Raw genomic sequence first — 12,027 nt, forward strand, 5'->3', positions numbered from 1 at the left:
ACGTTGCCAACCTGTATTGCAACTCACAACTGTCGAATGCCATTTGTGTGTCTAGGAAAAGGAGCACTACATCCTCACTGTATTACGCTATGATCCATTGTATCAATGCATATAATCTCCTTAGAATGAGTCTCGTGCTCCTATGTGCCATGAACCCTGATTAGTCCAGATTAACCAACGTAGAAATCACCGTTGGTAGTCTGGTCGCACTTTTGCCTCAGTATTTAATAGTGATGAACAAGTGACTTACCTTCGGTAACGCTTTTTCTGGTGGACACAGTATCTGCCTGTGGATTCCTCACCTTATGAATATCCCCTGCACCAGCATTCCGCGGACAATTTTCCTAGCTCTCTGCGCCGACGAAGATTTCACAATGCCATGGCTTCGCATGTTGTCACCGGAGCCATAAGAGGACCACGTCGGCGTGATGTCAGTTCCACCCATTTTTTCCTTGCCACAGAGGGAAAAGAGGCAGACCGACCATAGAGACAATGCATACATAGTACGCAGTGTTCACACAAATACACACAGTGTAAAGTGAAATAGGAAATCAAAGAAAGTAACATTTCCTATAAACCTAACAAAGTCAAACAGAGGCAACATAAATTCCAATATGAAACAACCATATTAATCAATATCTCTTTTAAGGTATAAAAGGGTGGACAACGGGGAGGTGGGTGGGTCAGTGAGGAATCCACAGGCAGATAATGAATCCACCAGAAAAAGCGTTACTGAAGGTAAAGTAACTTGTTCTTCTAATGGATATATATGCCTGTGGATTTCTCACCTTATGATTAGAATCCCACAGCAGTCCAACCCCCGGGGAAGGGTGTTCACCTCGGAATCCAAGCAGTAATGCTTCATGAAAGTGTGGAGGGAGGCCCAAATTGAGGATTTACAGATGTCCAACACAGGGAAGACCGTTTTGAATGTAAGTAGTCTCAAAGGACAACTATGCAAAGGTTCAAACGTGGAATCCATTAAAAAAGTTAACACTAGATTTAAATCCCACTGGGGGATAATAAAAAGATTGGGTGGAAACATGTTAGTAAGCCCCTTAATGAACCTTACGACTATTGGAGACTTAAAAAGAGAAGAATGATCATGCAAATAAAGAAATGCAGACAAAGCTGACAAATATCCTTTAACAGTGGCCACAGCGCAACCCTGCTGAGCCAAATGAAGTGAACAACAAAGAACATCAGAAAGATGCACTTTCAGAGGATCAATAGATTTGTCTCCACACCATCTAACAAATTTCGACCACCAGTAGGAGTAGAAAGACTTGGTGGAGTGTCGCTTGCCTGATAAAATAAAATCCTCCACGTCAGGCAGGAGAGAAAAAGAATTCAGGTTGCCCCGTTCAATCTCCAGGCATGAAGGTGCAGGCTCTGGAGGTGGGGATGTAGAACCTGCCCCTCCATCTGAGAGAGGAGGTCTGCCCTGAGAGGGAGACGGAGCAGAGGGTGCGGTGAGAGGTGAAGTAGGTCCATGTACCACACCCTTCTTGGCCAATCCGGGGCAATCAATATAACTTGGGCCCGGCCTTGGCGAATCTTCCACATAACCCGAGGAATCAAGGAGAAAACACGTAAAGGAGTTGTGACTGAGACTGTCCTCATGTATGTTCAGCACCCCGGCCAGATGATTTACTATCAAGCAAATCTGCTGGTCCTGAACCCAGTACCAGAGCCGCGACGCCTCTCTGCAGAGACGGTATGACCCTACTCCTCCCTGTTTGTTGACATTCCACATCGCGGTAGTGTTGTCCGTCAGGACTTGAACCGACTGACCACGAAGGGAAGGGGGAAAGGCCTTGAATGCCAAACGTATCGCCTGCAATTCTAGAAGGTTGATGTGAAACAACCTTTCCCCTGGAGACCAAAGACCCTTGATCTCCAGATCCCCCAGATGAGCACCCCACCCTAGGGTAGAGGCATCTGTTATCACTGTGGCCACCGATGGTGGAAGATGGAAGGGCTTTCCTTGAGACAGATTGCCCTCCACGCTCCACCAGGACAGATCCGCTGCAGCTTCTCTGGAGATCCTGACTGACTCCCTCAGATCTCCGTTGTGTTGATACCACTGCCTGCGGAGACACAACTGGAGCGCCCTCATGTGCCAGCGTGTATGGTTGACCAACAGGATACAGGAAGCGAACAGACCGAGCAGGCAAAGGACCTTCAAAACCAGAACAACTGCTCCACTGTAAAACAAGGGAATCATTTCCTGAATGTCGAGAATCCTTTGCAGAGGAGGGAATGCCCAACACACAGTGGTATCCAGTACTGCCCCTATGAACAGGTTGCGCTGAGAGGGCACCAGATGAGACTTGGGTACATTTATCGAAAAACCAAACTTGTACAACAACTGGGTTGTAACCTGCAGATGATGACTCACCATCTCTGGAGACTCTGCCTTCAACAGCCAAACATCCAGGTAGGGGAAAACTGGAATCCCCGACCTCCTGAGAAGGGCAGCCACCCCTGCCATCACCTTGGTGAAGACTTGAGGTGCGGTAGTAAGACCAAACTAAGGACTACAAACTGGTAGTGTTGCGACCCAACCGTAAACCGGAGATACTTCCTGTGCGACTTCAGGATTGGGATATGGAAATACACATCCTGCAAGTCGATAGCCACCATCCAGTCCTCTTGTTGCAGAGCCTGAAGAACCTGCGCTAGAGTGAGCATCCTGAACCTCTCCTGCTTGAGAAACAGATAAAAAATTCTGAGGTCCAGGATAGGACGTAACCTGTCATCACTCTTGGGGATCACGAAATACCGGGAGTAGCAACCCTGACCCCTTTCCTGCCCCAGAACCACCTCTATCGCACCTTTTTGTAACAGGGTAAGAACCTCCTTCTGAAGGAGAAGCAAATGATCCTCTGTGCAAAACCCTTGGCAAGGAGGTTAAGGAGGAGGGAATTCCATGAAGGAAAGGGCGTACCCATTTTCGACCAGATCTAAAACCCAAGTCCGAAGTGATTAATTTCCAATCTTGTAGAAAATGGGTAAGCTGGCCTCCCACGAGACCTACATGATCCAGGATGGCAGATCTAGGGCTGCTTTCTTGCATTACCAGGAGGGGTTGGGGAGGTAGAGGAGGAAGAGGAGGAAGAAGGCTGGCGTCCTGTTCCACAAAGACGACCTCTGCCATGACCCCTGTAGCTCTTATACAAGGGGTTCTGCTGCTGCTGCTGATGCGGTCTGAACCCACGAAAGGAAGACTTCCGAAAGCCACGGTATCGCTTATAATCATAGCCTTTTGTCTGAGTCTGCAGACCCAAAGACCTTGCTGTTGCCTTACTGTCCTTAAATCTTTGCAGGGCAGAGTCCGCCTTTTCACCAAAAAGCTTGGACCCATCAAATGGCAAATCTATAAGAGCAGCTTGCACGTCAGGAGAGAACCCAGAAGACCTTTACCATGCATGTCTTCTTGTCGCATTGGATGAACTCACTACTCTGGCAACAGAATCTGCTGTGTCCAAGCCAGACTGGATGACTTGGCGAACCGCAGTCTGATAATCCGCCAACACTTCACTCAGATTCCGCTTGTTCTTTTCAGACAACTTTGGAAGAAGCTGTTTTGCAGATTCCATTAGGGTATGAATATATCTGCCAAAGAGACAAGTAGAGTTGGTAGACTTCAGTGCCATACTAGCAGACAAAAATACCTTTTTCGCAAATGCTCCAACTTCTTGGCATCCCTGTCTGCGGGAGCCTGCGAAAACACCCCTGTATATTGCTTCGAACAAGAAGTCTGTACCACCACATTCAGGAGAGGGGTGAGAGGAAAGGAAAACCGGATCTCCAGAAGCTGGTCTATACCTTCTTGAGACTGACCTTCAAGCCGCAGGAGCCGAAAGAGGGTTGAGCCACTCATCGAGAATTGGCTGAGTCAGAGTATCATTGAATGGCAAAAGTGGTTCAACAACCGAAGATGGGGAATGAAGCACCTCCATAAAAAGATTAGGCTTATACTCCGCCGCAGGAAGCGGCAAATCCAAAAGTTCTGCAGCCTTCCTAATGACCATATGATAAGGAGCAACATCCTTCGAGGGAGAAGCCTTTTGAGAAGCAAAGTCCCACTCCGGAGAAGTATCAAGCCCACTTGCCTCACACAAGTCTTCAAACACATCTTCTGTGTCATACCTCTCTCCTTCCTCTCTTTCTTCAGACTGGTACTGCTCCTCTTCCAATAATCTCTGCGCCTCTCTCCTCCAGCGCATCTTCGGTTGTGGCGTCGGTGGCGCCACACGCGGCTTCGACGGCTCCAGGAGCGGCATCGAAGGTGGATGCACTACCATAGCCGGCACCAATCGAATTCGAGAAGCTTCACTGGATGGAGCCGGGGACTGACCAATACGGCGTCGACATCCTCGGAACCGGGAAGGGCCAGGACGTCGTTGCTGGCATGAACAGCATAAAGGGGGCTTGAGGATACTGGCGAGGCACACCCAAATTATATGCCAAAGGATCTGTGAGACCCGAAGGTGCTCCAGAGGGGTAGCAGGCCCTGGTGAACACACCATACATCGCATTTAAAAAATGCAAGGGTATTGTACTTGCGGGAGGGTGCAGCCGAGGGATGGCTTCCCTTTGGATTTTCATAGTTTGTAGTGGTGGAGAAGAGAGACTGGGTCAGGGGTGTGCGCTTGTGCTCATGGTTTGGCGGTTTCCTTGTTGCTGCCCTGGACATGTGGGTTGTGTGTTGCTACCCTTGACTACGCTGTGGGCTGCTTTTGTGCTTCCAACTTCTTTTGATTGTAATGCTTACCATCACCGGATATCATACTTTGTGCTGTTACTGGCCTTACAGGAGGGTGGAGCCGGGGGACGGGTGGTGGACTCCTCCCCACCTTTCTTTATTTAATGAGAGTGTTAGATTGGGACCCTTTTCTTACTCTCTATATTTCGGGACTCCTTTTATTGGGCGACAGGCACACTGCTAGGGGGGTGCAGGGTGGGGGGTGGATGGGGGGGGTTTTTGTTTTTATTTTTTGGTTCTATGGGCCTTCTATTCTTTTTCTTTTTCTTCTTTTCTGGGTTTAGACGTTTATCTTCTGGGTGGTGCGCAGCGATTCTGGCATTTTGTTACATTGTGTATTTGTCTATCCTGATCGTACTAGGCCGGAACCAACTTGTTGTGCTGCGATATCCTGCTCCTGTCTATTCTTCAGAAAAAAAACTTTACAAAAAATTAGACCTCAGTATTCCTGTACCAGATCCTTTGCGCTTATTATGTTGCAACGTACTGTATTTGTGAGCCCTTGGGCTCTTTGCTGAGTTATATTTGCGATTTTCTATCAATAAAGGTCTTCCAAACCCAGAGTCTGAAACTGAGGGTATGAAGCCGGTTCGACATCCGAATGAGGTACCTCTGGAATCAGAGCCGCTGGAGCCACAGGTGGAATAGCCAGAGCCAACGGCACCTCATCATCAGCCGGATTCGACCCACCTTCAGGAGCCGGTGAGAATCTCGGTGTCGTTGCATGCTCTGGAGTCCCCTTATAGGAAGGCGATTGTCCCGGAGTCGCCTAAGGAGACACTGAAGAAGAAAGCAAGTCCTTTTCTCGATGTCAAGCAGGAGAAGGTGACCTCAACACCACAGACTGCGAGGATCAGCGCCGAGAAGCATGTCTCCTGTTCTTCCGATGCTTCCTCTTGGATTCGTGCGATGTCGAAGACCTGGACTTTGACCTTTTTCAACCCCTTTATTCTTTCCTTGCCTTGGCCATGTAAAGTTTGGCTTCTTGCTCCTTCAAGGCCTTAGGATTCATCTTCCTGAACGGAGAACATCCCTCGACGTCGTGGTCTGAAGATAAACACCAAAGGCAATCTTCACTCGGGTCAATCATTGACATATATTTACCGCACTCCCTGCAGGGCTTAAAACCTGACTTCCTCGGAGCAGACATGACAAAAGAGAAAGAGATACAATCGAAATAACAAAGTATCCAAACAAAGTATGGAGAGTCCGAGAAAAAAACGTTAGCGTCGACAGAGTGAAAAAAAGGGAACTCACGTCATCACGCGACGTGGTCCTCTTATGGCTCAGGTGACGTCATGCAAAGCCGCATGCAGAGTCATGGTATTGTGACGATCTCGTCAGCGCGGAGAGCTAGGAATAATTTCTGCGGAATGCTGGCGCAGGGGATATTCATAAGGTGAGGAATCCACAGGCAGATGTATCCATCAGAAATTGGTCCGTAGGACCCGCACTCCGCTAGGGGTTTACCTTTCTTAGGTATCACTACTATTGTGGCTGTTCGTACATCCACTGGCAATTCCCCTCTTTCCATAGATTCCTGGTACATATTTAACAGATTGGGTGCAATTCTTCTCGGTATACTCTTGTACAGTTCCCATGGCAGCCCATGTGGGCCTGCTGCCTTCCTGATTGTAGATCAGTGAGAGCGCTTGCTATTTCTTCTCCTGTAAAGTCTTGGTCTAGTATGTCTCTATCTTCTTCGTTAGTAATGGGAGGTTGATTTCTTTCAGTAGTTCCGCACAGTCCACAGCTGTGCACTTAGAGGAGAGGGTATAGAGTGTTTCATAGTATTGTGCGTATGCCTCTGCTATATGCTCGCCTACACTATGTGTTCCTCCTCAAAGTATGAATTTCCAGAACCTAGTCTCTCTCCTTGTCCCTTTTTCTAGCCATGCGATCATTTTATTCGCTTTCCAATATCATAGAGTTCCCTCTGGATTGCTAGTGCTTGTGCGCTCACCTTTTGCTCACTGAAGTTTCTATATTGCTGCTGTTTGAGCCGAATCCTTTGCTTTAAAGTCTTGTCCGAGTCCCCCCCTCCCAAGTCACTTTTTCCATTTGACTCAATTCTCTTTCGAGCTCTTATACCTCTTCAGTCTGTTCTTTCTTTTGGATGCCCATTTGTGCCTGGACGTATCCCCTAATCACGGTTTTATATGCCTCTCAGAGGCTGGAGGCCGCATCAACTGACCCCTCATTCTTTCAGAAATATTGTGTTGTGTTTTTGAAGTGCCATGAATTCAAGCTCAGGGGCAAAACGCTATTTCATACTGGTCCTTGTAGCAGTACCTCCACCAGGGAATGGTACAAGATACCACGTGCCTTGTGCCCCTAAATTGGCCATTATGCATCTTAAGTGTAAATGGGTAGTCTATCCAGCAATGACTTGTGTAAGGCTAAAGTGTACGCATATTGTCGAGTTGCTGGATTATGCATCCTCCATAGGTCAATCATCCCCATCGCTGCTATAAAGTTTTCTAGGGGCTCTCTTCCTCCTGCTCCACTGCACCTGACAATCTATCTATCTGCAGGTCCATGACTGAGTTTATATCTCCCCCAGGATAAGTGTGCCTGAGGGCATTTCGAGTAGTATATCTCTCATGCTGGACGGGTATCAATATGTAATTTTGGGGGCACATAAATGGAGCATAGATTTATTATTTTACCCTCCCAAGTGCCAGTCATTGCTAAATATCTGCCCTTCCTATCACACCAACACCTGCCTGGAATAAATGGGGCTGATGTCTTGACTAGTATCCCCACTCCCTGAGGACCCGATGTGTACCCTGCATGTGCTTGACGTTTGTACCTCCATCGATCAAGAGTGGCTACCCTTCAAATGCATCTCTTGGAGCAGTACTATGTCTGGGGCATGTCATTGTAGATATTGTAGTACCAGCGTGCGTTTTATCTTACTGCACAGCCAAAGTCGTTACATGTGATAATTTTCACTGTCCTAGTGATGTAAGTTTCCTGATGTTATGTCTCAGATCATTCCCTTTATGTGTTCTGTAGGCCCCGGTATCTATTTGGCAGTGATTTCATGGGCTAATTAGTGAGGACCGTTCAGATTCCATACCGTTTGTGTCATTGTAACTCCGCATTAGTCTACTTCGATGGTGTCTGAGCGTGTAGAAAAGGACAACAATATAAACTAGGCTAACATGGCTAATTACTTCCCCAAAACATAGCCTTCCCACTCTGCTATCCTGCTTGGCAGATCTAGAACCACCCGCCACCCCAACTTGCAGAGAGCCTATCGCCCTATATAAACCTGCATCGTGCTGGGGTGAGCTAGAGACCCCTGCTGGTCCGCAAGTATTCCTTACTCGTCTATATCATTCCCTTGCACAGGGTTTGTGTTCCTTGGTTTTTCCATACCCCCTCTCTGAATCCTCTTCCACCCCCCCCTACGGACCATCTTATCAGTTTCACAGGAGCAGTAAACACAGCTGGTCTGTTCATATCAGAGTCCAGTTCAATCTCCTTACCGGAGTCTCCTCATTTTCCTCCAGATGTCTCCGATCTAGTTCTTTCTGCTCTGTCGCAACCCCCTCCCTGGAGCCGGTTCGTTAGCCTTTGGAGACTTCTGCTTTACTACTCCCCAGCCCTTCAACCACTCCCATGCCCCTTCTGGTGTGGGAAAATGCTAGGATTTTCCTTCTGCCATAATGTTCAGCCTTGCCGGATAAAGCATCATATATTTAATGTCCTTATTCTGTAGTTCTCGCTTCACTGCTTCAAAGTTACATTGCAACTTTTGTACCAGTAGAGTGAAATCACGGAAGAAGCATATTGTTGCATTTTCGTGCAGGTCTCCATGGACCCATGCTGCTTTTAGGAACGCATATCTCTCTATAGTTCAGGATCCTTGCAATTACCGTCTGAGGCGGTTCTCCCGGTCTCAGTTTTGGTATTTTGGATCTATGCACACGTTGCCCAAGTTACTATTGTGTAACAATATATCTGTTCGAGACATTAGTTAGTGATAGATTCTTTACCTTAGAATATCCCCAGGCGTGGACAGTTTTGCTTAGCAGTACCCTTGAGCGTCAGTAGGTGGCGTCCTGCAGCTCCGCGTCAGTCACTGGCGTCGTCAGCGCTGAGATGACGTCAAAGAGAGTACTTAGGCGCCACCCATGCGTACGGACGTCAGTTCTGTACATGACTTTCCACACCAGGAACGCAGAGACATGCAAGATACGGACCATTGGTGAATAAAACTAGAGCCCTAAAAGGGGATGACCTTAACCCTGGTAATCAGTTCGCAGAACGGAGAGGATGGGTAGGGCGGTAAGGAATCTATCACTAACTAATAGCTCGTACAGATATATCTTTACTCAAGTAGTAACTTGTGCATCTGAAAGAGACACGTTAGTGATAGATTCCTTACCTTCGAATAGATACCCCAGCAATACCAACCCAGGTGATGGGTCTGCGAAATTACACCAGGAGATGGGTCTGCGAAATTACACCAGGAATGGAGAACAGAATGGCCAAAGAAGCTGTCTCTCCGGACTTGACTGTCAAGGCAATAGTGCTTTGTAAACGTGTGCACCGAGGCCCACGTAGCTGCATGACAAATGTCCTGCAAGGGAACGCCGCGTCCCACGGCAGTAGTGGCTGCAGTTGCCCTGGTCCAATGGGCTCGCAGCCCCACAGGAGAAATGGTCCGTTTGTGAACAGACCAACCTTTTTTGGCGTCCACGTATCTAACAAAGAGCTGATCATCCACCCGGAACTGCTGTGTACGCTGCAGATAGAAAGCAAGCGCACGTTTTGGGTCTAGACGGTGGAACCTCTCCTCTTCCATGGAAGGATGCGGAGGCGGAAAGAAGGTGGGTAAAGTGATGGTCTGCCCGATGTGGAAGGGCATGACAACCTTTGGCAAGAAAGAAGGACGGGTGCTTAAAACCACCTTGTCCAGATGAACAGAGAGGAAAGGAGGTTAAGAAGAAAGCGCCTGGAGCTCACTCACTCTTCTGGCAGAAGTGATAGCTACCAGGAAAGGCGTCTTTAAGGTGAGAAGACGTAAGGGACAGTTATGAAGGGGCTCAAAGGGAAACGGTTAACAACCGGGGACTGAAAAAGAAAAGGCTGATCAGGAAGCCTCAGAAAGGCAGAAATGGCAGAGAGACAGCCTTTGATAGTGCCCAGAGCAGAGCCCTGCTGGGCCAAAGATAGTAGGAACAGAAGCACCTCAGAAAGAGGGGCAGAAAGGGGATCCACAGCTTTTGCTGTGCACCATGCCACAAATGTGTTCCATCTGCAGGCGTATACCGTTTTAGTGGAGGGACGCCTGGCTGCCAGAATGACATCACAGACTTCGGGAGGAAGGTCGAAAGCCGTCAACTGTTGCCGCTCAATCTCCACGCATGGAGGTGGAGACTGGACAGGTTCGGGTGGAGGACCGTCCCCTGCTGCTGCGACAGAAAATCCTTCCAAAGAGGCAGTCGGATTGGGGGATCGAGGCTCATACTGAGTAGCTCGGGATACTATACTCTTCGAGCCCAGTCCGGAGCCACAAGAATAACTTGGGCCAGGTCGTGCCTGATCTTCTTCAGCACTCTGGGCAGAAGTGGTATAGGCGGAAAGGCGTACAACAGACCGCAACTCCACTCGCGGTGAAAAGCGTCACCGAGCGAGTGCCGCCTTGGAAATTCCAACGCGCAGAACTGATGGCATTGCGCGTTCTCTTCGGTGGCAAATAGATCCAACCAAGGCTCTCCCCACTGCTGAAAGAGCCCTTGCACCACGTCCGAGTTCAGACGCCATTCGTGATCAATCAAGCACCGGCGGCTGAGTTCGTCCGCCCTGGCGTTCAGAGACCCTGTCAGGTGTTGAACCACCAAGGTAATGCCTTGATGTTCCAGCCATCTCCAGAGGCAGAGAGCCTCCGGACATAGGGTCCAGGACCCCACCCCGCCCTTCTTGTTGCAATACCACATGGCGGTGGTGTTATCCGTGAACACCTGCACTACACTCCCCCGGACAGGGAGAAGGAATGCCTTCACTGCAAGTCGGATCGCCTGCAGCTCCAGAAGGTTGATATGGAGGCAGGACTCCGCCGGAGACCAAGTGGCCTCCCCATCCCAGGAGGGACGCATCCGTCACTATGTGCTCCAGATGGGGAAGGTAGAGGGATCTGCATTGACCCAATTGTGATTTGTAAGCCACCACTGCAATTGTCGAGCAGTGCCCTCCGAGATCTGGGATATGATTGGACAGGTTGCCATGATGCTGTGCCCACTGGAACTTCAGGTCCCACTGCAGAGTCCGCATATGCCATCTGGCATGTCGCACTAACAGGATGCAGGAAGCCATGAGGCCAAAGAGCCGGAGGGTCATCCTGACTGAAACCTGGGATAGAGGCTGAAAGATCGGAATCATAGCCTAAATATCCCGGACTCGCTGCTCGGGAGGATAGACCCGAAACTGCATCGAATCCAGAACTGCTCAGATGAAGGGGAGCTTCTGGGAGGGACTCAGGTGCGACTTCTGCACTTTGATGGAGATCCCCAGCAGATGCAGGAGGTCAGCCATAGACTGAAGGTGGGTGACGACTGCCTGGGGCGAGCCTGCCTTCAACAGCCAGTCGTCTAGGTAGGGGAAGACTGATACCCCTGACATGTGCTGATGGGCTGTGACCACCGCCATCACCTTCGTGAACACCCGAGGGGCGCTGGTAAGGCGAAAGGGGAGCACAGTAAACGCTACTTGCCTACCATGAACCGCAGGTGGGCCGGCAGGACGGGGATGTGAAAATATGCGTCCTGCAACGCTACCATCCAGTCTCCAGGGTCGAGGGCAGCCAAGACCTGAGCTAGAGTCAACATCTTGAACTTTTGACATTGACATTGTGGAAGAGGTGTGGCGCAGCGGCCAGAGCGACTGACTCCGGAACCCGGGGGCTCACGGTTCGTGCTTTACAAATACTGGACATTTTCATTTACACATCCCGGAGGTCTAAGATGGGGCGCAGACCCCCCCTTGTCCTTCTTGGGGACCAGAAAGTAGTGGGAATAACAACCACTCCCTACTTCTGGCCCAGGGACGTACTCGATGGCCCCCTTGGCCAGGAGGGCTGTGACTTCCTCTCAGAGAAGAATCAGTAAAAACATTGTTGCAACAGGTATGTTGGGAACAGTCGGGTGCATTTGGTTAAATTGCTGTCTAATGTCGTGGGAATCTTCCCGGTACGAATGCAGTTTGTTCCTACAAGGCTTTCACAGTCATACATAGTAATAGGCATT

At 49.2% G+C, this 12,027-nt stretch overlaps 1 protein-coding gene across 1 annotated transcript in view; it reads right to left on the bottom strand.

The window, feature by feature from the left end:
* Positions 1 to 12,027, bottom strand: part of LOC147746889 (E3 ubiquitin-protein ligase HECTD3-like) — a 523,212-nt gene that overhangs the window by 193,451 nt on the left and 317,734 nt on the right. The window lies entirely within an intron of this gene.

Source organism: Lissotriton vulgaris, chromosome 1_1 (genome assembly GCF_964263255.1).
Source record: "Lissotriton vulgaris chromosome 1_1, aLisVul1.2, whole genome shotgun sequence".
NCBI classification, from domain to species: domain Eukaryota; kingdom Metazoa; phylum Chordata; class Amphibia; order Caudata; family Salamandridae; genus Lissotriton; species Lissotriton vulgaris.